The sequence below is a fragment of the Ovis canadensis genome, chromosome 5 (genome assembly GCF_042477335.2).
Source record: "Ovis canadensis isolate MfBH-ARS-UI-01 breed Bighorn chromosome 5, ARS-UI_OviCan_v2, whole genome shotgun sequence".
Classification (NCBI taxonomy): domain Eukaryota; kingdom Metazoa; phylum Chordata; class Mammalia; order Artiodactyla; family Bovidae; genus Ovis; species Ovis canadensis.
The window spans coordinates 90,618,866-90,642,950 of record NC_091249.1 but is presented as its reverse complement, the minus strand read 5'-3'; the positions used below and the strand labels follow the sequence as shown (position 1 = coordinate 90,642,950).

General features: G+C 38.0%; 1 non-coding gene and 1 pseudogene across 1 annotated transcript; one reads left to right on the top strand and one right to left on the bottom strand.

The window, feature by feature from the left end:
• Positions 1-3,225: 3,225 nt before the first annotated feature.
• LOC138441896 (U6 spliceosomal RNA) lies at positions 3,226-3,322 on the bottom strand (annotated as a pseudogene).
• A 15,619-nt stretch (positions 3,323-18,941) lies between these two features.
• LOC138441922 (small nucleolar RNA SNORA79) lies at positions 18,942-19,088 on the top strand. The gene has a single exon (XR_011257490.1). It is a non-coding gene; the product is annotated as a small nucleolar RNA SNORA79 (small nucleolar RNA).
• The last annotated feature ends 4,997 nt before the right edge of the window (positions 19,089-24,085 follow it).

Genomic DNA, 24,085 nt, shown 5'->3' with positions numbered 1-24,085 from the left:
TGAATTTTTGTTATCCCTAATAAAATTTGCACCTAACATGCTAGGTCAGCCTTTTTCTTTACTCACTTGCCTTTGACTTTATCTAGCAATCCCAAGTAGTTTTCTTGCTCTAAAGGTCTAGGTATTTTGCAAACTTGTTTTTAAAATTATAATGAGTAATGAAGAATTCAGATATTCTATGTCAAGTTTAACTACAGAAATGTCATTTTTTACATTAATTCTAAAACATGGTTTTTATATGGTCATTCTTCTGCTCAATATTTCACCATGGCTTGCAGAGTAATAATACATTTATTACATCACCAAAGAACTAAACAAGATCTTCAGATCATCCAGCCCACCTCCATCACTTCATAGATACAATAACTGAAATCCATAGATGTCATGAGACAAGGTCTTGGATGTCATGGGAATAGTATAGAAACTGGGTTGTCTTTTTTCTGTTCCTTTGTACTATACCAAAAAGCAAATTCCAGGGTCTAGTATTTAAAACCTTCCAAATCCAAAATCCCCCACTACTTTTTTTTCAGTGTCCTACCCCCACCAAACACATCATTTCCACAGAATACAATCAGCTATATCTACTCTATTCTTAATGTTTTTGTCCAAACAATTATTTCTTTAGCTTATCTATTGGATAAAGGTTTTGATATCATGGTATCAGTTAATGTTCTTGGGCCACAATAGAAACAATTAATTTTGCTTAAATTGAATATATTGGAAGGAAATAGAATAGCTCCCCAAATAAGGGAATCCTTTACAACCAACTTTTCATAAGAGCAGGATTTAGGACTGCTTCAGCAATGTAAGAAACAAGAAACCCACAGGAATTTATCTTCAGCTTTTCACAGTGTTTTATCAGGCCCAACCATTTTCTATCCCTGTATCTCTTCTTAAAATTCAAACACAGCAGAAGGGCAGTCTTATTGGTGTAATTTGGGTCACATGTCCACCCACTCTTGGCTCAGGAAGGTGAGTTACTGCTATTGACAGTCCCAGCAAAACTGCAGAAAAGTGAAGTTCAAGGAAGACCATGGTTCCCTAAAGGAAAATCAAATGGAGGAGCTTCTACCAGAAGGCGGAAGTAACACTGAGAGCCAAAGTTAACAGATGTTTATACAAGTCGCCTAATCCAAACCAATGAATGAGTTCTACCATGTATTTCCTCCTTAGAAAATGCCAGTTTAGAAATCACAATTAGCCAAGCCCTATGATTTACACCTTGGTAAGTCTTATTATTATTGATTACACATTAGCCTAATGGATGCAATGCAGCTACAGAGACCAGGTACAGAAACACATTAGTTGAAAGCTACACCCCTAAGTGATAACGTATCTTCTCATAGTCTACTAAAAATACAAGCTTTAAAATAAGTGTAAGAGAGAAAGAAAAGGAGCTCTTAACTTTTCAGATTAACACAATGAGGGAGATTCTTTTCAGGTTATCCCCTCCTGACCTTTTCCTTTAACTTCTTGCTGCAGATACTTGGTCAATTCATTCACCTCCTGTTTTAGTGGATGAGAATACCACATAAATCACAATTGCCTTGCACAGCTGCTCCTGCTTTCTGATGCTGGGCTTTGGACGCTGTCCTGTGCAGTCCACAGCACTCCAGAGGGTCTGGGAAGTGTGCCACAGGCCTCACTCACTAACCCAACATGATTTTATGGCCTTATGTGGGAGCATTATACAGCACTACAGAACTGCGATGACACTTTTTAGTCACAGTAATAATGACATATGGCACTGTCTTCATAACCCTTCCATTTGGGAGAAAACAATTTTCTACTTATTTTCTTAAAACATAGGGGCTGAGTGACTGCTGCAGCTTCTGAAATGGACACTCAACATTAATGAGCTCTACCCTACGGTGACCTATTCAGAATGGAAGGCTCACAGTGTGACATTCTGTTTAAGTGGGCTAAATGATTGGACATTAGTCACAGGAGTTTAAAGGTCTGAAGAGATGGCAAAATATTATTAATTCAATATCTCTTTAATGCTAAAAAGTATGGCCAGAGGGACCCTTTGACAATTTCTTGGGCTATCAGAATACCTAATTGGAGATTAATCTCTAATAACCTCTTAATACCATTCAGAAGTTTAAATGAAGCCCAAACAAGAAAGAAATTGTCAGTTCAGTAGTGTCATTTACAGCTAATGCTATGGAAAACTATTTAATTCATTACAGAGGCAGAGAGGCCCATTTTCAATTTCTGCCCTATTTCTATCTGGCCAATTAAATATAGTGCTGGCTAAACACGAAAATTGGAAAATGGGAACTCCTGCACCAAGCATTAACTTCTTTAAAGACTTTCTAGACTGATGCTTCAGGTTTCAGGCTAGCCATCAATCCCCTGAAATCTGCCTTCCTTGGCATCTCAGGCTAAGATAGAACCCAGTATTCTTTATAGCACTTAATAGAACTGAAATTTTTCTTTAAAAAAAAAATCTGTCACCTCCCACAAAAACAAACTCCATGGGAACAAGTGATTTATCTTGCTTCTCAATGTACCATAGCACATGGAAAAGTACCTGAGTTGCTAATAGGTTCTTATTCACTGGGAAAAAAATGAATGAAAAAAAAAGATGTGAATGAATGAATACACATGAAGGCCTGATCTTGAAACCTATCACGAATGTTTTATAACTGCTCCTGCCCTACAGATAGTGATACTCTGCTAGCACATAGTTTTAGAAGAATGAAAAGATCTTTTATACCTAGAGGGTTCCAGCCCTTTAGGAAAGCTGTATCTGAGAGTCGTGGAGGTCCATCACTACACTGATCCTCTATGTGTGATCCCACATTTAGCTCAGGATGCAGCCATGAAAGGATGAAAGGAAGGCAGGGACCTTAATATTTTTTCTCCAAATTTGTTTAGTCAGTCTGGTTTCTTAGCACCCCTTGCTTCATCCTCATTTAGTCTCTGAGGAAGCTGTCCTTGGTTTCTGGAGTAAGAAGCCCCTAGGCATTCTAACCAAGCAGGTAAAGACCAATATAATGGAGTTTGACCCTATTTTTGGGTATTAAACCACTGACTTTTTTTTTTAATTGAAGTACAGTTGATTTATAATGTGTTAATTTCTGCTGTACAGCAAAGTGATTCAGTTATACACAAGTATATTCTTTTTCTAATGGTTTATTATAAGATATTGAATATAGTTCCCCATGCTAGTTGTTTATTCATTCTAAATATAGTGATTTGCACCTACTAGTCCCAAGCAAAACAGTGGAATACTTCATGAATCTTCATGTCATCCTTATGCTGGGGCCATGCTAATATTCTAATTTTAGCATGAAGTATAAAAATGTTAGTCACTTAGTAGTGTCTGACTCTTTGTGACCCCATGGGCTATGACAAACCAAGCTCCTCTGTCCATGGGATTCTCCAGGCAAGAATACTAGAATGGATGCTATTTCCTTCTCCAGGGGATCTTCCTGACCCAGGGATAGAACTGGTGTCTCCTGCACTGTAGGCAGAATCTTTACTGTTTGAGCCACTAGGGAATACATTTTAGTATATGTGCTGTCAAAGAGAGCATACTACTGACTTCTTTTAAACCTCAGTTTCCCCTTTCCTGTTAGCTCCACATCCAGACAGGTTGATAATAAAGTTGGTACACGTGCCCTGCTGTGTCCTTCTTGGAACATTCCAACTTCACAAATCACAAACCAAACCTAGAAAATGCGCTAATCTCAGTCCTTAACCATGATAAAGGCTCAGCTTTCTCTGGGACATTTCTGCACTTCCCCTGCCTTTTGCAGTAATCCCTTGTATGACTAATAAACTTTCTTTCAATTGCCCTAAGTTTTCCATGGCCTACCTATTAATTGGAAGATGGTCCAAACCATGTCCTTGGGTGATCACAAGGTAGCCAGTCTGACATAAACTGCTTTCACCATTGACCTGCTTTGTACCTCAAAATAATTTGGGTATATTTGTGATGAGTTTATCACTAAGAAGCCCTTGCTAAAATACAGATTGGACTTAATGATTGTATAACCGTTGGCTTCATGGAAAGAAATTCTAAAGGAAAATGTTTTAAACAATAAAATGATAATCTAACACATGGCTAAAATACCCGTGGGTATCACCTGGAGCTGGAACCTGGGTAGATAGGAAGGGCTGTGCAAAAAGATATGGATGTTGTCAGGAGAGGAGTAAAAAGAAGATAGGAGGTATCTTCCTCAATTTACTCTCTTGCCCTATCTATCCCTAAATTTGTGGCTCAGCTGGTAAAGAATCCGCCTGCAACGAGGGAGACCTGGGTTCGATCCTTGGGTTGGGATGATCCCCTGGAGAAGGGAAAGGCTACCCACTCCAGCATTCTGGTCTGGAGAATCCCATGGACTGTATAGTCCATGCGATCACAAAGAGTCAGGCGTGACTGAGCGACTTTCACTTTAATGATATTTTGAGAGTTTATATTAAAGGTCTGATTTCTGATCACATACTAATATGCATACTTTCCTTTCTCCTTCCTTCTTCTCTTTCACCCTTTCTTTTATAATTTTTTAATTTCTTAACTTCCAAGTTTGACCTAGTGTTCAAGTTTTAGAATGATAAAGAAAGTATGTAACAATGGCAGAGCACTGACCAAGGAGCTTTATGTACCCTTTGAGGATCAGCGAATTTTTGACTTGTTGCCTGGCCCTCATGAGTCCACTGTTTCCTAAATGGAAGTTGCTTTGGTAGGGACAGAAAATAAAAGACGTCAAATGTGAGACTCAGTGTACAAAAGCCAAAAATTAGGTAGAATTAAGGAAAAAAAAAAAACTTTTGAAGAATATTTACCAAGATACATACTTCATTGTACTTCAGCTGTGATTCCTCTAAGACAGTCTAATATCACCAGCATTACATGGGACCTAAGCCCTGTCTATATGTTCTTTGCTGTCATTGTTCAGTTGCTCATCTATGTCTGACTCTTGGCAACTCCATGGACTGTAGCCTGCCAGGCTCCTCTGTCCATGAAATTTTTCAGGCAAGAATAATGGAGTGGGTTGCCATTTCCTCCTCCTGAGGATCATTCTGGCCCAGGGACTGAATCCACGTCTCCTATGTCTCCTGCATTTCAGGCAGATTCTTAATCACTGAATCACCAGGGAAGCCCCTATCTACCGTAGAAGGCACCACACTTTGCTGAGAGTTTCTAAAACCAAGATGGTTTGGGAGGATAGAGCATGTCTAAACAAATTACCCCCAGTCCGTGTAACAAGGCAGGCGAGCTGCTAATTGTTTTCTTGTGGAACCAAAGATGGTGGTGTTCTGACATTGATTATTAATAGCTGACACACAGGTAGAAATTTCACATGTGGCACAAAGATGCCAAAGAAGAAAACAACATATCACTGTGGATGGAAAATAAATTGGAACAAAGCAGGTTTAGCAAATACTGACATAATGTTTAGAAAGTCAGATGAACCTAGAGGAGATGCTGGTAGAAGTGGAGGGAGTGGAGTAAGTACTGAATTAAGTAGTTTAATCCTAAAATAAGTGAGTCCACATAGAATGGACTAAGACTGTATGTTTGGCCCTCAGGGAAAAGGAAAGCTCAAGACAAAGCTGAGTTGTAGATAAAAGAATCACATTTTTATTCCTACATATTTTAGTGATTGAGAAATATCAATTCCTACATCTCCAATTAACATCTATGTTAGAAACTAGCTTGTTAACTTTGTCTTAGAGAATTCTTTCAACTAAGAATTTACTGAAATACCACTGACTATTTTACTAAATAACATTCTGAAAGCAAAATGAGCAAGTCACCAAGGACAAATCTTGTCCTCTGGTAGATTCTGCATAAGTGATTTCTGTTAGCTTCCTTTCATCAAGATTTTTGCCAATTAATTCATAAATATTAGCATTTCATTAATTGCACCAATATTAACATTGCATGTCAGTGGGGATTTTTAAGCAAATTTCTAATTACATTCAAAAAGTAAAACAAGGAAAAGGTTTTCTAATAACGCTGGTATTAGCGGGCACTAGAATTGGTTTTGTCTTGAGTACACATACATTCTAGTATAAAAATCTATTGCTCTGAGTTTTAATGATCGATTTTATGGGTATTTTATGAATAACACATACTGAGTACCATTAATTGGATAATGAATTTCAATGCTTGGACTGAATTTAAGAAGCAATCCATGCATCTTATGAATCTCTCTCTCTTTTTTTTAAATCAACAGAAAATCAATTTCTAGGAAGTAAAATATTTTCTACATGTTTATTTAAGTACTAATCTATAATGCAAGTGAATTATAGGCATAATTCAAGTACATTTTTGTTTTAATAATTTTTTCCAAAAGAAAAAAAATATGGTCCAATAAAGGAGGGATATTTTTTGAGAAAACATCTCATTTTTAATTTTCATAAGTCAAACACTTTTACTATTTTAAAATTTGCTGTATAATACTAAACTTTATGCTAATTTACCATAATTTAATTTGTTTTACATATAAATTTTTTTCACACTAGTAACATGCTACAGGAACTAAAATAAGAATTCATTTGTTTAATAATCCCTTTATAGAAACTCCTGAGGTCTAATGAGGCGGGAATCTGAGAAGTAGTGACTTTAGGGCTTCAATTGGCATTTTGTTTGTTTATTTTATCCCTTGTTCAGACTCATTTTAATTTCCATGGGGAATCCTCATAACTTAGGGGAAATTGTGAAGATGAATAACAAACATAAAGGTAATTTGTGAATTATATCTGTGTTTGACCTAAATCCTTATTCACTCTTAAGAGTATCAAGTTATTTTTGTATCATTTTTCCCCTTAAATTTGTGACTATTTTCCTGAAATTTAAAAATCACTCAATAGGAACTAATTAGAATTTCTTCCTCTTAAGACATTTAAAGAACATAAATATCCTTCTGAAATCCCCCTCCCACATCATTTCACAGTAGCACTGGCCTTCCATTCATCTAATCTTTGAGTATTTGAGGTCTTTCTAACCTTAAATCCCTTACACATGCTATTATTTTCCTCCAGCTAATTCCTAATTTTTAAAACCTCACCAGGAAAATTCCCTTTCCTCAGAGTTTTGCCCTAACTCTTTCATTGATTCTATTGATGCTTTTGAACTGTGGTGTTGGAGAAGACTCTTGAGAGTCCCTTGGACTGCAAGGAGATCCATTCTGAACGAGATTAGTCCTGGGATTTCTTTGGAAGGAATGATGCTAAAGCTGAAACTCCAGTACTTTGGCCACCACATGCGAAGAGCTGACTCATTGGAAAAGACTCTGATGCTGGGAGGGATTGGGGGCAGGAGGAGAAGGGGACAACAGAGGATGAGATGGCTGGATGGCATCACGGACTTGATGGATGTGAGTCTGAGTAAACTCCGGGAGTTGGTGATGGACAGGGAGGCCTGGCGTGCTGCGATTCATGGGGTCGCAAAGAGTTGGACATGACTGAGCGACTGAACTGAACTGAACTGATCCTTCTCTTTGATGACATCCTGTTCTTTTTCTTCTTGGCATTTATTAAATTTGAATTTTATATTTTTCGTGTGTATTTATTCTATCTGTACCTACCTCTCAGACTAGACTAAGTCCAAGAAGACAAAGGCAATGCCTGATTTAGCTCATTGATTTTTTTTTTTTTTTAGGTTTGGCAAATAAGTGGAATTCAGAGAATGAACAACTGAATGAAAGAAATGGTGGCTCACAACAAGACATGACTTAATGAAATTGCATAGAATCCAATACAGCATCATCATTACATAACCATTAATGGATAGTTACAATGATGTTCTGAGCTCTCTAGAATAAAGTTAAATTATATTCAATATATTTTGTTTAAGAAAGCAGGAAACATACATCTAAAACAATGTCCAAAAAAATTTAAAAATAGTAACAGGGAAAATGTATATACTGTGATATATATACATACAACTAACCAGTTCTATTTGCATCTCACATTACTAGGATCATTTTGCCCCATAGAATCTAAAGACTGTCTCCTGAAGGAGATACAGTTAACAGTATACAGCTCAGAAAGCTCTTCCTGAACTTTAATTTTAGCAGCAGTTTATTAGGTAGCAGCTCCAGATAAGACTAGAAATTTACAAACAATAATTGAAACTTGTCACCTGGTCAAATACTGTAAAACCTAACACTTCTAATTTTTTCCCCATTAATTATTCCAGATTTCTTATGTAGAAGGAGGAAGAGATGCTGAAAGCGGAAACCCCATGCAGTGACTGCCTACTTTGGATCAGTTCGTTATGAAAAGTTGGTATCTGCCATACTGATTGACTGAGAGCAACAGAAAACCCCCCGAGGCCTTCTGGTTCAGTTGGGATTGTAATGATAGAGTAGCAAGATAAAAGCCTGCCAGAACATTAGCTTCAACTGTATGACAATGCCCTCCCCAAGAAGATATGATGCCGTGTGGATGAATATAGATTGAAAACGTGGATCCTGACAGCAGCACTGATTTCACTCAGAAAGCCCATGTGCTGAGAGGATGCTGTGTCTGCTCAGGATAAGGATTCCAGCAATGTGTGAAAAATTCGTTTTCTCAGCTGGAAATGCTCATGTGTCTAGTTGTACAAGTGGTAAATTTGGGGTCCATACTAATGCTAAAGTTTGAGAGAGAGAAAGAAAAAGAGTTATGTGGATATCTACCCCTGTTTGGAGTGAGTGGATTCTTTTTGGCCTAATACTGGGGCATGGGGAGAGGATCATACACCACTCAGAAATAAAATTTCTTTCTAGGATTCCTTGAAGTCCTACTTTTCCAAATGCACCCTGATGCCATGAAGTAATTCATTTTCCTCTCCTCTACAGAACTGACACAGTTGTCATCATTTTTATTATTTCTCTGACTGATTCTCTCCTTCTGACTCCACAGAGCAGAAAATTTACCCTCCAGAGGTGCAGAGAGAATAGATTTCCTTTAGTTTTTTATTATTTCTCCAAATATTTTTTTTTCTCCTTTGAGGGTGAAAAAAAAGATGACAAATTTTGATACCTTTGCATTAGAGTGGTTAATAACATTGACTTTGAAATTAGCCTGAAAACCTGAGTAGGATTTTTCTAACTATGAGACCTTAAGAAAGTCACTATAACTCTCGAAGCCTCATAGGGCTGTTGTATGAACCTGATGGGATAATGATAATAAAGTGAGGCACATGGAAACTCTCCATAAATGTTTTCTAATGGCATTATTAACATAAATACAGTGGAAACAGCAACTTTCAGTCATGCTTTCTTGATATTTTATCCTATGGACTTAGCCATGAATCAAGCTAAAGTATGACAATTAATTTGCCTCCTCTTTTTGGGGGGAGAAAAGGAGTTATGAGTGGCATACAACTTCACCTGAAAAATCTTTCCCAAAATGGGATGCGTGAATTTAAATCTTTACCTTAGAGAAATAGTAAGGAAATGTCCTTTCTGTGACATGACTTTGAAGACGTTCTGACATCTGGGATGAAATAAAATATTTTCACTAAAAATGTAACCATCATTGTACTTGGTACCTATGGGATATGTGTAATTCAGTACTAAAAATTCAGTAATCATTTTCAGTCTCTATATAATAGAAATCAAACCTTTTGCATTTCTCCCTCTCATCCAAGTTGAATGGCTTCCTTTTGTCACCACAAAATAGCTGAATAGCTGGGAATAGCTGAATAAAACATAACTTTTAGTGTTTGCTGATAACTAGTTTTTGATGGAATAAAAATCTGATGATATTCTGACATCATATAACAGATATGTACAAAATTCATAGCATTTCCTCTCCAGTACGTAACATTGCTAAACTGGTTGCAGGTGGGAAAAATTGTTTGATTTCTGCACTCTAGGATGATTTAGAGTAGATAGTAGAAGATCATAAATGATAATCTTTCTTTTAGGGAGTTAATATATATTATCACTACTTTCTGATTTACAATATTCACCATATTATTTACTTTGGCTTCTCTGGTGGCTCAGACAGTAAAGAATCTGCTTGTAATGCAGGAGGTCTGCACTTGATTCCTGGGTCAGGAAGATCTCCCGGAGAAAGAAATAGCGACCCATTCCAGTTTTCTCACCTGGAGAATTCCATGGACCGAGGAGCCTGGCGGGATACAGTCTATGGGGATTTAGTGTTCATTTTTTTCTTTTATACTACTCCCATAATAATTCCGTCTATGACCTCCTTGCCTTATGGAATTAAAAGCTGAGTACTGTAACACCATTTTATTTTTATGCAATATCTCTTTATTTTAGAAAAGTCACTAATATTGTTAGATAAAAATTATTTGCCCTCATCTCCCCATGAACCAAAATATGAAAATTAAAAAAGAGAAAGATAATGAATTTGGTTTTGAACATATTGTATTTTACATACCTACTTAGATATCAACCATCTGGAGGTACTTGACTTGCTAAGATATAAATCTGGACCACATTAGAATGGCATGTACTAAATATGTAAGGATTATCAGCAGAGGAGACAGTTGAAACCAGGGATATAAGTTACAATACTACTTTTTCTCATACTTTAATGTGTATGCTGAAACTGAAACTCCAATACTTTGGCCACCTCATGCGAAGAGTTGACTCATTGGAAAAGACTCTGATGCTGGGAGGGATTGGGGGCAGGAGGAGAAAGGGATGACCGAGGATGAGATGGCTGAATGAGATCACTGACTCGATGGACGTGAGTCTGAGTAAACTCCGGGAGTTGGTGATGGACAGGGAGGCCTGGCGTGCTACGATTCATGGGGTCACAGAGTTGGACACGACTGAGCGACTGAATTGAACTGAATGTGTATTTATAGGAATCCACCTGAGGATGTTAAAATGCAGATCTGTGATGCAATGTGGGGCTGCTTCAAGTCTGAAGAGCTCACAGAGGCTGATGCTGCTGGTTGACAGATCATACTGTGAGGGGCAAGAATTTAGACTACTCAAGGGAAAAGTTAGACTGAAAAGAATAAATAACTAGGGAGATGATCCTGGATAACACGTCAGAAAATAATTCAAAGAAAGGCAGTGAAAATGATTAAAATAGATGAATCAGGGAGAATAAAAAATGACCAAAGAAAAAGAACAACAACTAGGACAAATTACTTTTTAAGTAGTGATTGGTCAAACAGGGGCAAATGATGTGCAAAAGGAAGCCTCAGAAGGAAGAAATGAAAAGCCTATATATTTAATAATTAAAAGATCATCAGTTATTTATAGATTGTTCATTCAAGTACTTGTCAGATATATTCATTTTGAATATTTTCTCTCAGTCTGTAGCTTGCCTGTTCATTTTCTTAATGGTGACTTGATGATGGACAGGGAGGCCTGGTGTGCTGCAGTCCATGGGGTCTGAACCAAACTGAACTGAACTGATGGGCAGAAGGATTTTATTTTTATGAAATCTGATATACCAGTATTTTATTTTATGGATAGTGCTTTCTCTGTTCCCTCTAAGAAATTTCTGCCTATGCTGTCGAGATGTTTTCCTAAGCTTTCTTTTAATAGTATGTCATTTTTATAATTTTTATGTTCCATTCCGTACTTCATTTGAATTGACTTCTGTGTATGGAAGGAGGTAGAGGTTTCCTACAAATACGTAAATAATAGTAACACACATAATAATAAACTACTCAAAAAGGGCAGAATTCTTGAACAGACACTTTACAAATGAATAATAAAATCAAGAAGTGCTAAAGATATTAGGAAAGTCATTAGGAAAATGCAAATTAGTATCACATGCTGTATTGTTCAAACACGCTAAAATAGTTACAATTAAAAACACTGAAAACACCAAATGTTGTTAATATATGGGGTAATCAGAATTTTTATTCATTTCTGGTAGGACTACAAAATGGTGTGTCCACTTTGGAAAACTGTGTGAAGGTGTCTCATAAAGTTAAATATATATCTACCCTATGATTCAGCAATCCTCTTCCTGGGCATTTACAAAAGAGAAATGAAAACATGTTCACAAAGAGACATGTACAGGTATGCTCATAATAGCTTTACTCATAATGGCCCTGAACTGGAAACAATCCAAATATACAAAACAAAATAATTGATTAATGCACTGCAGTATGATTATTTAAGAGGAAGCACCTACTAGTTAAACAGGGCTTCTCTGGTGGCTCAGATGGTAAAGAATCCACCTGCAATGTGGAAGACCTGGGTTTGATCCCTGGGTTGGGAAGATCCCTGGAGGAGGGCATGACAACCGACATCTAGTATTCTTGCCTGGAGCACTCCCTGGATAGAGGAGCCTGGTGTGCTACAGTCCATGGGGTCACAAAGAGTTGGACACGACTGAGTGAATAAACACACACTAATTATACTGCTAGTGAAATAGAATGAACTTCTGTTATAGATGACAATGGTGATGAAACTCCAAAATGCTATATGGAATCAAAGAAGCCAGATACAAAAGACTACACACTGTTCGATTTCATTTACCTTAAGTTCTACAGAAGGAAAAAATAATCTACGATGAAAGAAATCAGAATGCATTTTACATTCTGCCAGAGGCAATAACCATTCTGATTTTTTCATCACACCTGCAAGGTGGCATGAGGGAATGATCTGGAATGAGGCAAACATAATATATCTACAAAGGTGTATGGTTTATTCAGTGTACACATTGCCCAAAATATTTAGGACTCTGCTTTCCCAGTGAATAAAAATTATACCTCAACTTAGTGAAAACAAGGTTAAAGATGAATCATTAATTATATTTGAAAGGCACGCTTCAGTAGAGGTGGAGGGCAGACTTCCATTTCAAAGACTGAAGGAGTACATTGCAAAAAATGTAGTACCTTCTTTTGAGAATTTTAGCTTTAAAGAGAGATACAGAGATGTCACAGTTGTTTGAAGTCGAACATAGTGACTTTGTTGTTTGATATTCATTTTAGGTTAAGGTCTGATAAACTTTTTAACCTAGGAGGAGGAATATGTAAAGAGGATGGAGAAATAAAAAGAGTTAAATCAAGAAAAAAATAAAACCTGATAGTAATGCTTATGAAATGAGTTCTTAGCTTGCCCTCCTCATAATATCTACAGTCTACATTATTAGAATTAAAAGTTTAATGTATATCTGCTTAAAGTCATTTGAAGAGTTTCAGGAATGCTTATGTAAATATGGCATTTATTACCATTTAGCATGTTCTCCTTCATTTTTTATTTGGTTAAACACTTGTTAGGGGCTAAGAAGATGAAAACAAAATTTTCTTATCTGCGCTCAAGGAGCACAGATGTTGTGGAAGTTTACATTTAACGTGAGATAAGCTTCTTGGGCTTCCCTCGTGGCTCAGTTGGCAAAGAATCCACCCACAATACAGGAGACCTGGGTTTGATCCCTGGGTTGGGAAGATCCCCTGGAGAAGGGAACAGCTACCTATTCCAGTATTCTGACCTGAAGAATTCCATGGACTGTATAGGCCATGGGGTCACAAAGAGTCAGACACACTGAGTGACTTTCACTTTCAGGCTACTTAAATAGGCTTGGAATTTTGCTCTCAAGTTCTTAAACTAGTGACCTCAACTTCATTGCTGCTGCTGCTGCTAAGTTGCTTCAGTCGTGTCCGACTCTGCGTGGCCCCATAGACAGCAGCCCACCAGGCTCCCCCGTCCCTGGGATTCTCCAGGCAAGAACACAGGAGTGGGTTGCCATTTCCTTCTCCAATGCACGAAAGTGAAAGTGACAGTGAAGTCACTTAGTCGTGTCCAACTCTTAGCGACCCCATGGACTGCAGCCCACCAGGCTCCTCCTCCCTTGCATGGGATTTTCCATGCAAGAGTACTGGAGTGGGGTGCTATTGCCTTCTCCGTCAACTTCGTTAGGATTGTCTTAATAATTCTCACAGCAGAGATTGGTTTTCCTGACCAATCTGAATTAAATAATGGTCCAGGACCTACTGTATTTTAAAATAAAATATTACCTAAAATTATATTTCAGAATTGTATGAAGGCTCTTGGGATAAAGAAATAGCTTAGGTGAGACAAAGATAAAGAGCTTCTGGATAACAAGAAGCATCTTTGGTGTTGCTACATCTGAGATAAACAATAGGAAAGCTATTTAAGTTGTATATGTAGCTCTAATCTATTTGGATGTGATACTGTTGAACCTAGGCTGTCATAGGCTACTCTGGGGCTTTCTACAATGAAGCAAATATAGCAAAAGCCATTTGCTAATATTTTTCATTGGCTCAAGCTTTAATCTATTATATGTTTTATTTCCCAGTTTTACAGTATGCTTTTATGGGGGTTGAGTGGATTCATGGTGTTCATTTCTATCTGTTATTATTTTATCTGGACTTGTAGATATTAAATTTATTGTAGTTGACACAAATAATATCACCTTATTCACCCAAATTTACCATTTCTTAGAATGGGTTTGGGGCTTTGAGCAGAATAGGGAGACATACATGGAAATGACATATGGGATCACACAAGAGCAGAAGAAATTAGTGTTCCCTAACTTTCAGGAAAATACAGGAGGGTTCCATCAAGGAAGGTTTTTCTTGAAAATGGGAACCTGGAATTTTTGACAGCAGTTTACCACACAGTGGTTCGAGCACTGACTCAAGCCAGAGTGGTGTGACTCAATTTACTCTTCTGTGAAATGGAGTGTATAACAGTTATGTGAAGACAATAAACAGCTGTGAGAATGAAAGAGATAGTGTAAGTAGTGCTGAGAACAGTGGGGCACTCAGTAAAATTAGACATCACTACTGGAGTGAAAACAGTTTCTCACTTCTAGTAGTTTCTCGTACCTTACACACATATACAACACACAGAACCAAACTCTGGCTTTATGGTCCAAGATATGTCCAAATTCACACAGTCCTTGCTCTGGATTCACGACCTCTCAACATAGAACTCTAGCGAAATAGTGCCATTTTCTTCTTCTATAATCAACTACAAATTCATTTATCAATGGCAGGCCGGAATCCCTAGGAGACTCAAGCAAACTTTCACATTTTGAAGCCCACAGCCCACCTTCTCATCCCTGTCTGCTCTCTGAGAATGCTTTCAAACCAATCTCCTTTTCTGAAATACTAGAAAGGGACTCTTTATTAAATACCTTGGTTCCTAGTTTCTTCTTTATAATGTGGCTACTCTTGCGATTTCCAGGAGCTCCCCAGTTCTTTATTTAGTGCAGAGATAGGCTGCCCTGAAATCTTTAATTACTGATCATACCGTCCTCTTAATCTTCATTCCTTCTTGGTCTATTCACCCAAGGCTGACTTGTGTCTTCTGTCAAAGTCCCTATAGATGAAATTGCTTTCTCAATTAACATATGTCTGTCTGTCCCCCAACCCACTGATTTAGGGGGAAAAAAACCCTCCTATTCTGCAAAGAATGCCACTTAGAAAGGTTGTTAATCACTACATGCTTGTTCTGAATTGTATTGTTCTGCATTGTATTATGCTGCTCGATTGTAAGCTCCACAGGGCAGAGTCTTTATTTGCCTTGCCCTGACTATTGTTCAGTGCAGCGCACACTGATGACACTATAGAAAAAACAAACAATGGCTTTTTCCTCGTTTTTCCATTTTAATTGTCAAATGGGCTGGTATAAAAGCACAGTTCACATGAGACTTGAGTACACAGCCTCTGAAATTGCTAAAATAAGCCACGTGAGCTTAGAAGCCAAGTCTGTCTTTTTAAAAGAGTCATTTGCAACTCTTGTCCATTCGTCATTATTGTTCCCTCAAAATTACCTGAAAGATAAACTTCCTATTTAAATGATTACAGGTACCCTCAACTCATTTGATTTAGCGGAGAACTTTCTGGGCACTGAACACAGTACCTGAATATACTTGGCACTGCCAAAATTGTGAAGATGAAAATCAGTGTCTGTTACAGCCTTTTCACAAACTGACTCTATAAAAGGTACCATTTCTCGGTAAAGTTCACAACTAGCACCGCTCTCAACAGTTGACACATTTGAACCAGTGGGAAGTGATTAAAAAATAATAAAAATAAATAAATGTTAATCTCTCGCCAGAACATAGTTTACCTCATCTCGAGGAAATTCACACAAAGGCAAGCCTAGTTCAGACAGTTGCCAAGTATTTTTACTGCTTCTGCCTGACGTTAGCTCCCGCAGCATATCTCAGAAGGGACTGTTTCTGCGCATCTCTGGATTCAATATCTTACTAAATAGAATGTTGATTGAATGGTCAAAGCTCTAGATGGACTCTAAGAAATGGCAATATTACAGAAGACAGATGTATAAATACCATAAATATAAAAGCAGATTCCAGGAAAATTGACTTATAAATGGACACCGCACAGGTCTCAATGCAAGGTTTCCCCAAAGTCTCACATATAAATACAGACAATTTAAAAATAAACTCATAAGGATACATCTTAGAAACTTTTATATAGCCTTAAGTGATAAGAAATGGTTTTTGATCTCTGCAGACAGAATTGTAGAGTACAAAGTTTTTCATATTTTTGTATCCTAAGAATTTCTCAGGGGACGTGTCAAAATGCAGATTCTCATGCCCAACAGCACTGCTATTAACACAGGTCTCTGAAGGGAGAATTCTGGGTATCTGTATTTTTATGAGTTTTCTCAGTTGATTCTGATGATCACATAGTAAGTGCCAGAATGGTAAGATGGGAAAATAAAATTGGAAATATCAAGCACTCATCTCTTGTTTGGATCATTTGTATGCTGTCAGATACCTTCTTGTGGATCTTACATCAGTTGTTGTAGCATTCTGAACCTCTTTCTTCTCAAATAGCAAAAGAAGGGTCTAGAATGAATACTCTCTCTAAAGCACTTTTTATTTTTTTAACTCTAACATTCATTTTATGATTCCAATTAAGAAGATGAGCAGGTTCATGTTGTTTTTCTGATTCATCTTTACATATCTGAGAGATTAAGTGAGATTGCTAAGAACAAAGCACATTGGCTTTGTTGTTTCTCTTGATACATATAACTCAAGGCTAATTTCCCCACTGCATGCCAATGTATTAACACTAATGGAGAAAAAGGTTTCCTTGAGAAACTTGGATTATGAGGGTGTTTGGAAGGGGATAAGCAATAAGTAAAATTGTGTGACGCAAAGACTAAATTAGATTTTAGAAGAGTCTTCGAAGGCTCTTTAAGCATCTATTCATGATGGTCACAAACCCCCTGGAGAGCCAAATTATCCTAAAGATTCTTTCATAAGATAATGGAGACTAATTTGAAGAAGTAAATAGTAATTGCAATATTAAGCAGTTTAAACTACCTTGATGGCTATTTTTGGAACTCCCCTTGCTGACAGATTTTTTTTTTTTTTTTGGTGCTAAGTCCTTTTCCCTCTTCCTTGAAAAAAGCATTTTACATAATTCGGCATTACCTATTTTATATATGTGGCATTTTGCTTAGCATTAAAGTAGTTTATTTGGAGAAGATCTTTTCCACACTATTCTGGGGAACAGGCTGCTACCCTCTTCAAGCAGCAGCAAAAGATGCAAGGAGGCTCGTTTAAATGTGGCTTCTCTTTAACAGCTTGTTGGGATGAGGAACAGAACAAGAGCATAAACATTATTAAAATAGACTACAGTGCCAAATGCGAGGAAGTGCATGCCAGAAATTCTCCAAAAGTAGCATGGAACTGACAAAGAAGGCATACTCCAGTATTTACGCTCTTGCTTTACTATGACCTACCAGGGTTCATGCACCAGCCACATGTTCTAATCTGTATGCTGCGAGCTGCACCCCTTCCCTGCCCAACGGCTCTGCAGAGAAAACAACAGGTGTTTCTAGTCAAATAACCTCGTGGAACACAATCAGTAAAGACCCAAATGGGTCTAGTAACCTACAGATTTGCTTTAAGATTTTCTTCTAATAGTCTCCTTTGGTTTTCTGGTCTTTGGGAAACACACACACACACGCACATTCACATAAACATACACAAGGTTGTTTGTTCAAAACCTCTCCCCCTCCCACCACCACTGTTTAACAGAATTCAACAGTGTTTCCAACCTGACAACAGAGGCTTAAGGTAACAACAAACAGAGCAGACACATTTTGTGGCCCTCTTAATAAGAATCCAAACATAGGGGTTTCTGATAATGCCAAGCACTTTAAGTGTAACCACCCCCACCCTCTGTAAAACACTAGCTGCTCTATGCCTGTACATGGACAGAGTTCAAATGCAGAGCTCAGACAATAGCTAAGTCCTTGGGATTCTCTCTTGAATACAGTGTACAAGAGAGTGGTGAGCAGCACGGAAGCTGTTTCTGCTAAGCATGAATTTTAATCTGTACCCTCTGGCCTCTTGGAGGTCTGAAGGTTTTATACGGATGAGGCAGGAATTTACTCGTGCCTTGAAAAAAGATGATATTGTAGGCTGTTTTTCCCTGACAAGATATGTATGTGGTCCCTCCAAGGATACTAACCCTGCCTGACAGCTAGAGTCTTACGTTACCTAAACTGGTTTTCTGGTGGTTAATCCAATTCCAGGCATTAATTGGCAGTGGCTAAACATGACAGAGCTATTTTGGTTTTTGCTTTTTTACTATAGAATCTGGAAGACTTAAAAAAAAATTCCTCAGGTTGCAAGATAGCTCATTATGAAATCGTCACTGAGATATAGGAAATTTTGTTCTCTGAGATTTTTTTTGGAATCACTGTCTCATTGTTAAGACTGAAGTCTTGGCTGTTCTAATTTTCCACATGCTTATCCATCATATCCCACTGCCAATTGTGGAAATACTGTTATGTAGTGACAATACCTTAAATAGATTTTAAGATTTTGTAAGTTGGATCTAGCATACTTCTGGACACATAGTTGACATATGTTGAATGAATAGATACATATTGGTAATGGGAATAATATTAATGATTAATATTTTTTAATGCTTATTATGTGCCAGGCACTATGTTACATATCTTATTTGCCTTATTTCAACTGATCCTCAAAACATCCCTTTAGGTTAAATTTTTTTTTTTTTTAAATAGTCGACTTCATGGCTCTTTATCTCACTGCTTAGAGTCTTAAGTAGTGGGATTTTAGTCCATCATATATCTAAGCTGACTTATTTTCATGCAGGGCACCATGGGGATAGACTAGCTGTCCATTAGGCCTTCTGATTTTTGTGAAGTCAAATAATTACAAAGCAAAACAAAATAGCAGAATAAGTAATTTTTTCAAGATCATAATAAATCAGTAAGTAGGAAACTAGTCATGTCTTGCTACTTATTCATTACTTGCATCATAAAGTACTATACAGATGGAAAGAAAGTCATTTTAAAAATATTTTATAGTATATTCAGCAAAAGAGCAAGGTATACTATAATAGATAATTTTCAAACACACACATAGGTACACATATGTTTGTGTGTATTTGTTGTTTATTAACTACATTGTGTCCAACTCTTTTGTGACCCTATGGACTACTGCCTGACAGGCTCCTCTGTCCATGGGATTTCCCAGGTAAGAATATTGGAGTGGGTTTCCATTTCCATCTCCAGTGTGTGTGTGTGTGTGTGTACTTATATTTCTTTACTGTTACATATATTCTTATATGGAAATTAAGACCATAGCTTTCTTCTTATTGCTAAAACTTCAGGTGATTGTTTTTATTATTTTTGCTTATTCCAGTTTACTTTTCAAATTTCTACATATGTTAATTGTACAATAAATATTTTAAAATATATTCAGCAAATTAGAACCCTGAGAATGTAATTAATGCAGTTTAACCCAGGCAGTCTAGTCAAGGCTATGGTTTTTCCAGTAGTCATGTATGGATGTGAGAGTTGGACTGCGAAGAAAGCTGAGCGCCGAAGAATTGATGCTTTTCAACTGTGGTGTTGGAGCAGACTCTTGAGAGTCCCTTGGACTGCAAGGAGATCCAACCAGCTCATTCTGAAGGAGATCAGCCCTGGGATATCTTTGGAAGAAATGATGCTAAAGCTGAAACGCCAGTACTTTGGCCACCTCATGCGAAGACTTGACTCATTGGAAAAGATGACTGAGGGCAGGAGGAGAAGGGGAAGACACAGGATGAGATGGCTGGATGGCATCACTGACTCGATGAACGTGAATCTGAGTGAACTCCGGGAGTTGGTGATGGACAGGGAGGCCTGGTGTGCTGCAATTCATGGGGTCGCAAAGAGTCGGACATGACTGAGCGACTGAACTGAACTGAACCCAGGCAGGCCTTCGTGAAGGAAGACAATTGAGTTAGTCTGAAGAATCTATCAAATTAGGGAAATGGAGAAGATGCAGAAAGGCAGCTAGAGAGAGAAGAAAACCTTTCTGGCAAAGCCAGAGGCAAGAAAAATATAACATATTCCAAGGACAGACACAGTCCAATTTTCTACACCAAACACAGGCCAGTATATAACAGAGAATGAGCCATGTAGGAGAGGTGTCTTTAGGGTGAGTATATTCAGCCTGTTCTACACTATCCCAAGAAGAAGTCTGCATGTATGTGAAGCCACACAAAGGGTAAAGTTGAATTCATTTGAAAATTGTACTTCAGTCTTTTTAGTCAAGGTCCACTGTATACACTGCGCCCTTTGTTCAACTCTTATGTGGCACAAAGGTCACAATAATTTAGATCTAAGCCAAGTTACACAAGGGTTTGAAGACATTCAGTTTCAACCATAAAATTCTGTTTCTTGCAAAACTGTCCTAACAGCTGAAACTTCCTAGGGTTGGGATGATAAATACATAGATGACTACATGAAAAGGATTCAGCAGAATGCCAGACCCATGAAAAGTATTCCATAAATGGTAGCCACTAACACTTGTACTCATTAGTTCTGGAGATAACCCAAGTGTATAGCCATAGACAGAAGTGACTGGCAAAGTGTTGAAAGCCATCTCATAGAAGGATATTTTCTCCATCATGTTCATATAGTCTAGACACAATGTACAATTTATACCATTAGCTATCTTGTTGATATAAGTGGTAAAGGTTCCTACTTAGATGAAATAGGACTATTTAAGAAAATAGAAGGGAGGAATGAAACAAAATATTGACCAACAAACTGATATTACCCAGGCACTGTGCTAGGCACTTCACACACTTTTTTGTATTTAGGCTTCCCAAAAATCCTGTATGGTATGTTTTTAAGCTCATTTCAAAAATAAGAAAACACAGGCTACAAAAGAGTACCTAGTTTATTAACACTTATTATTTCAATAGAACATGGGAAAAAAGGAATTCCTACCTGTGATTCTGAAATTCACAGTCTTTCCATGAGAAGCCATGCTTAATTAGAAAGAAGTAAAGCACATGGTGGCTTCCCTGGTGGCTCAGATGGTGAAGCATCTGTCTACTACGGGTTAAGAAACATGAATTCTGAGCTCACTAACCATTTCTTAACTTTTGTCAGATCATTTAATTTTCTGTATGTAGGTGTATCAAATATTCAAAAAAGAGATTCAATTTTGTGACTGCTACAGGCTCTTTCTTTTCTGAAACTGATCAATATTATAATCTAATTATTTTTAAGTCTAATTATTTAAAGCAACTGACAAGGGATATTTTTAAAAATAAGAACTAAGGATTACATGTGCCAACAAATTTGGAAAACTCAGCAGTGGCCACAAGACTGGAAAAGGTCAGTTTTCATTCCAATCCCAAAGAAAGGCAATGCCAAAGAATTCACAAACTACTGCACAATTGCACTCATCTCACACACTAGTAAAGTAATGTTTAAAATTCTCCAAGCCAGGTTTCAGCAATACGTGAACGGTGAAATTCTGGATGTTTAAGCTGGTTTTAGAAAAGGCAGAGGAACCAGAGATCAAATTGCCAACATCCGCTGGATCATCGAAAAAGCAAGAGAGTTCCAGAAAACATCTATTTCTGCTTTATTGACTATGCCAAAGCCTTTGACTGTGTGGATCACAGTAAACTGTGGAAAATTCTGAAAGAGACAGGAATACCAGACCACCTGACCTGCCTCTTGAGAAGCCTGTATGCAGGTCAGGAAGCAACAGTTAGAACTGGACATGGAACAACAGACTGGTTCCGAATAGCAAAAGCAGTACATCAAGGCTGTATACTGTCACCCTGCTTATTTAACTTATATGCAGATTACATCATGAAAAACGCTGGGCTGGAAGAAACACAAGCTGGAATCAAGATTGCCGGGAGAAATATTAGTAACCTCAGATATGCAGATGACACCACCCTTATGGCAGAAAGTGAAGAGGAGCTAAAAAGCCTCTTGATGAAAGTGAAAGAGGAGAGTAAAAAAGTTGGCTTAAAGCTCAACATTCAGAAAATGAAGATCATGGCATCTTGTCCCATCACTTCATGGGAAATAGATGGGGAAACAGTGGAAATAGTGTCAGACTTTATTTTTGGGGGCTCCAAAATCACTGCAGATGGTGACTGCAGCCATGAAATTAAAAGACACTTATTCCTTGGAAGAAAAGTTATGACTAACCTAGATAGCATATTCAAAAGCAGAGACATTACTTTGCCAACTAAGGTCTGCCTAGTCAAGGCTATGGTTTTTCCTGTGATCATGTATGGATGTGAGAGTCGGACTGTGAAGAAGGCTGAGTACCAAAGAATTGATGCTTTTGAACTGTGGTGCTGGAGAAGACTCTTGGGAGTCCCTTGGACTGCAAGGAGATCCAACCAGTCCATTCTGAAGGAGATCAACCCTGGGATCTCTTTGGAAGGAATGATGCCGAAGCTGAAATTCCAGTACTTTGGCCACCTCATGCGAAGAGTTGATTCATTGGCGAAGACTTTGATGCTGGGAGGGATTGGGGGCAGGAGGAGAAGGGGACGACCCAGGATGAGATGGCTGGATGGCATCACTAACTCAATGGATGTGAGTCTGAGTGAAGTCCGGGAGATAGTGATGGACAGGGAGGCCTGGCGTGCTGCGATTCATGGGGTCGCAAAGAGTCGGACACGACTGAGCGACGGAACTAACTAACTGAACTGAGACAGCATATTAAAAAGCAGAGATATTACTTTGTCAACAAAGGTCCATCTAGTCAAGGCTATGGTTTTTACAGTGCTCATGTATGGATGTGAGAGTTGGACAATTAATAAAGCTGAGCACCGAAGAATTGATGCTTTTGAACTGTGGTCTTGGAGAAGACTCCTGAGAGTCCCTTGGACTGCAAGGAGATCCAACCAGTCCATTCTGAAGGAGATCAGTCCTGGGTGTTCATTGGTAGGACTGATGTTGAAGCTGAAACTCCAATTCTTTGGCCACCTGATGCGAAGAGCTGACTCATTTGAAAAGACCCTGATGCTGGGAAAGATTGAGGCAGAAGGAGAAGGGGGTGACGGAGGATGAGATGGTTGGATGGCACCACTGACTCGATGGACATGGGTTTGGGTGGACTCCCGGAGTTGGTGATGGACAGGGAGGCCTGGCGTGCTGTGATTCATGGGATTGCAAAGAGTCAGAAATGACTGAGCAGCTGAACTGAACAAAACTGAAGGCTTACACAGGCCTTACTTATGTGTTAGGAGCTATTCTAAGCACTTTACAAAAATGAATTCATTGAATTAAACTCATCAAACAATATTTATAATGCAGCTATTATTATGAGATACTATTATATCAACATTATACATATGAGGAATTGAGGGACACAGACTATAAGTAACATGTCCAAGGCCACATAAACAGTCAAAAACAAAGTCTTTAACCCAAAGACTCTGAATCTGTTTACTGATTGTAGTGGATATAGAAACATCAGACCTTTGAATCAGGTTCTTCCGATTCAAACAAACAAACAAAAAACATATATTTTGATTCAGAATGGTAAAGATTTGGTGCTTGAAGGTGAGCACACTTGTGTAGCCAGAAAGGGATTATGAGGCTACTGATAAAGTGAAGCAGAAAAGGTAAAAGAAAGGGGGAAAGGGCTGAAATGCAAGCAACTGGGCTTCTAAATTCACACAGACAGTTACAGCTTAATTCTCTAGTTTCAGGCAGCCTGGGATCTAGAGGTATCAGCACTTCAGTTAGCAGCACTTAGATTTTTCATGGGAAACTATCCTTCCAGTTCTCAAGGGTAGTGATTTTTAAAGTGTGGCCCTGGATGGGCAGCATCAGCCTCACCTCCTGGAAACTTAGAAATACAATCTTGATCTACTGAGTCAGACACTCTAGGGAAT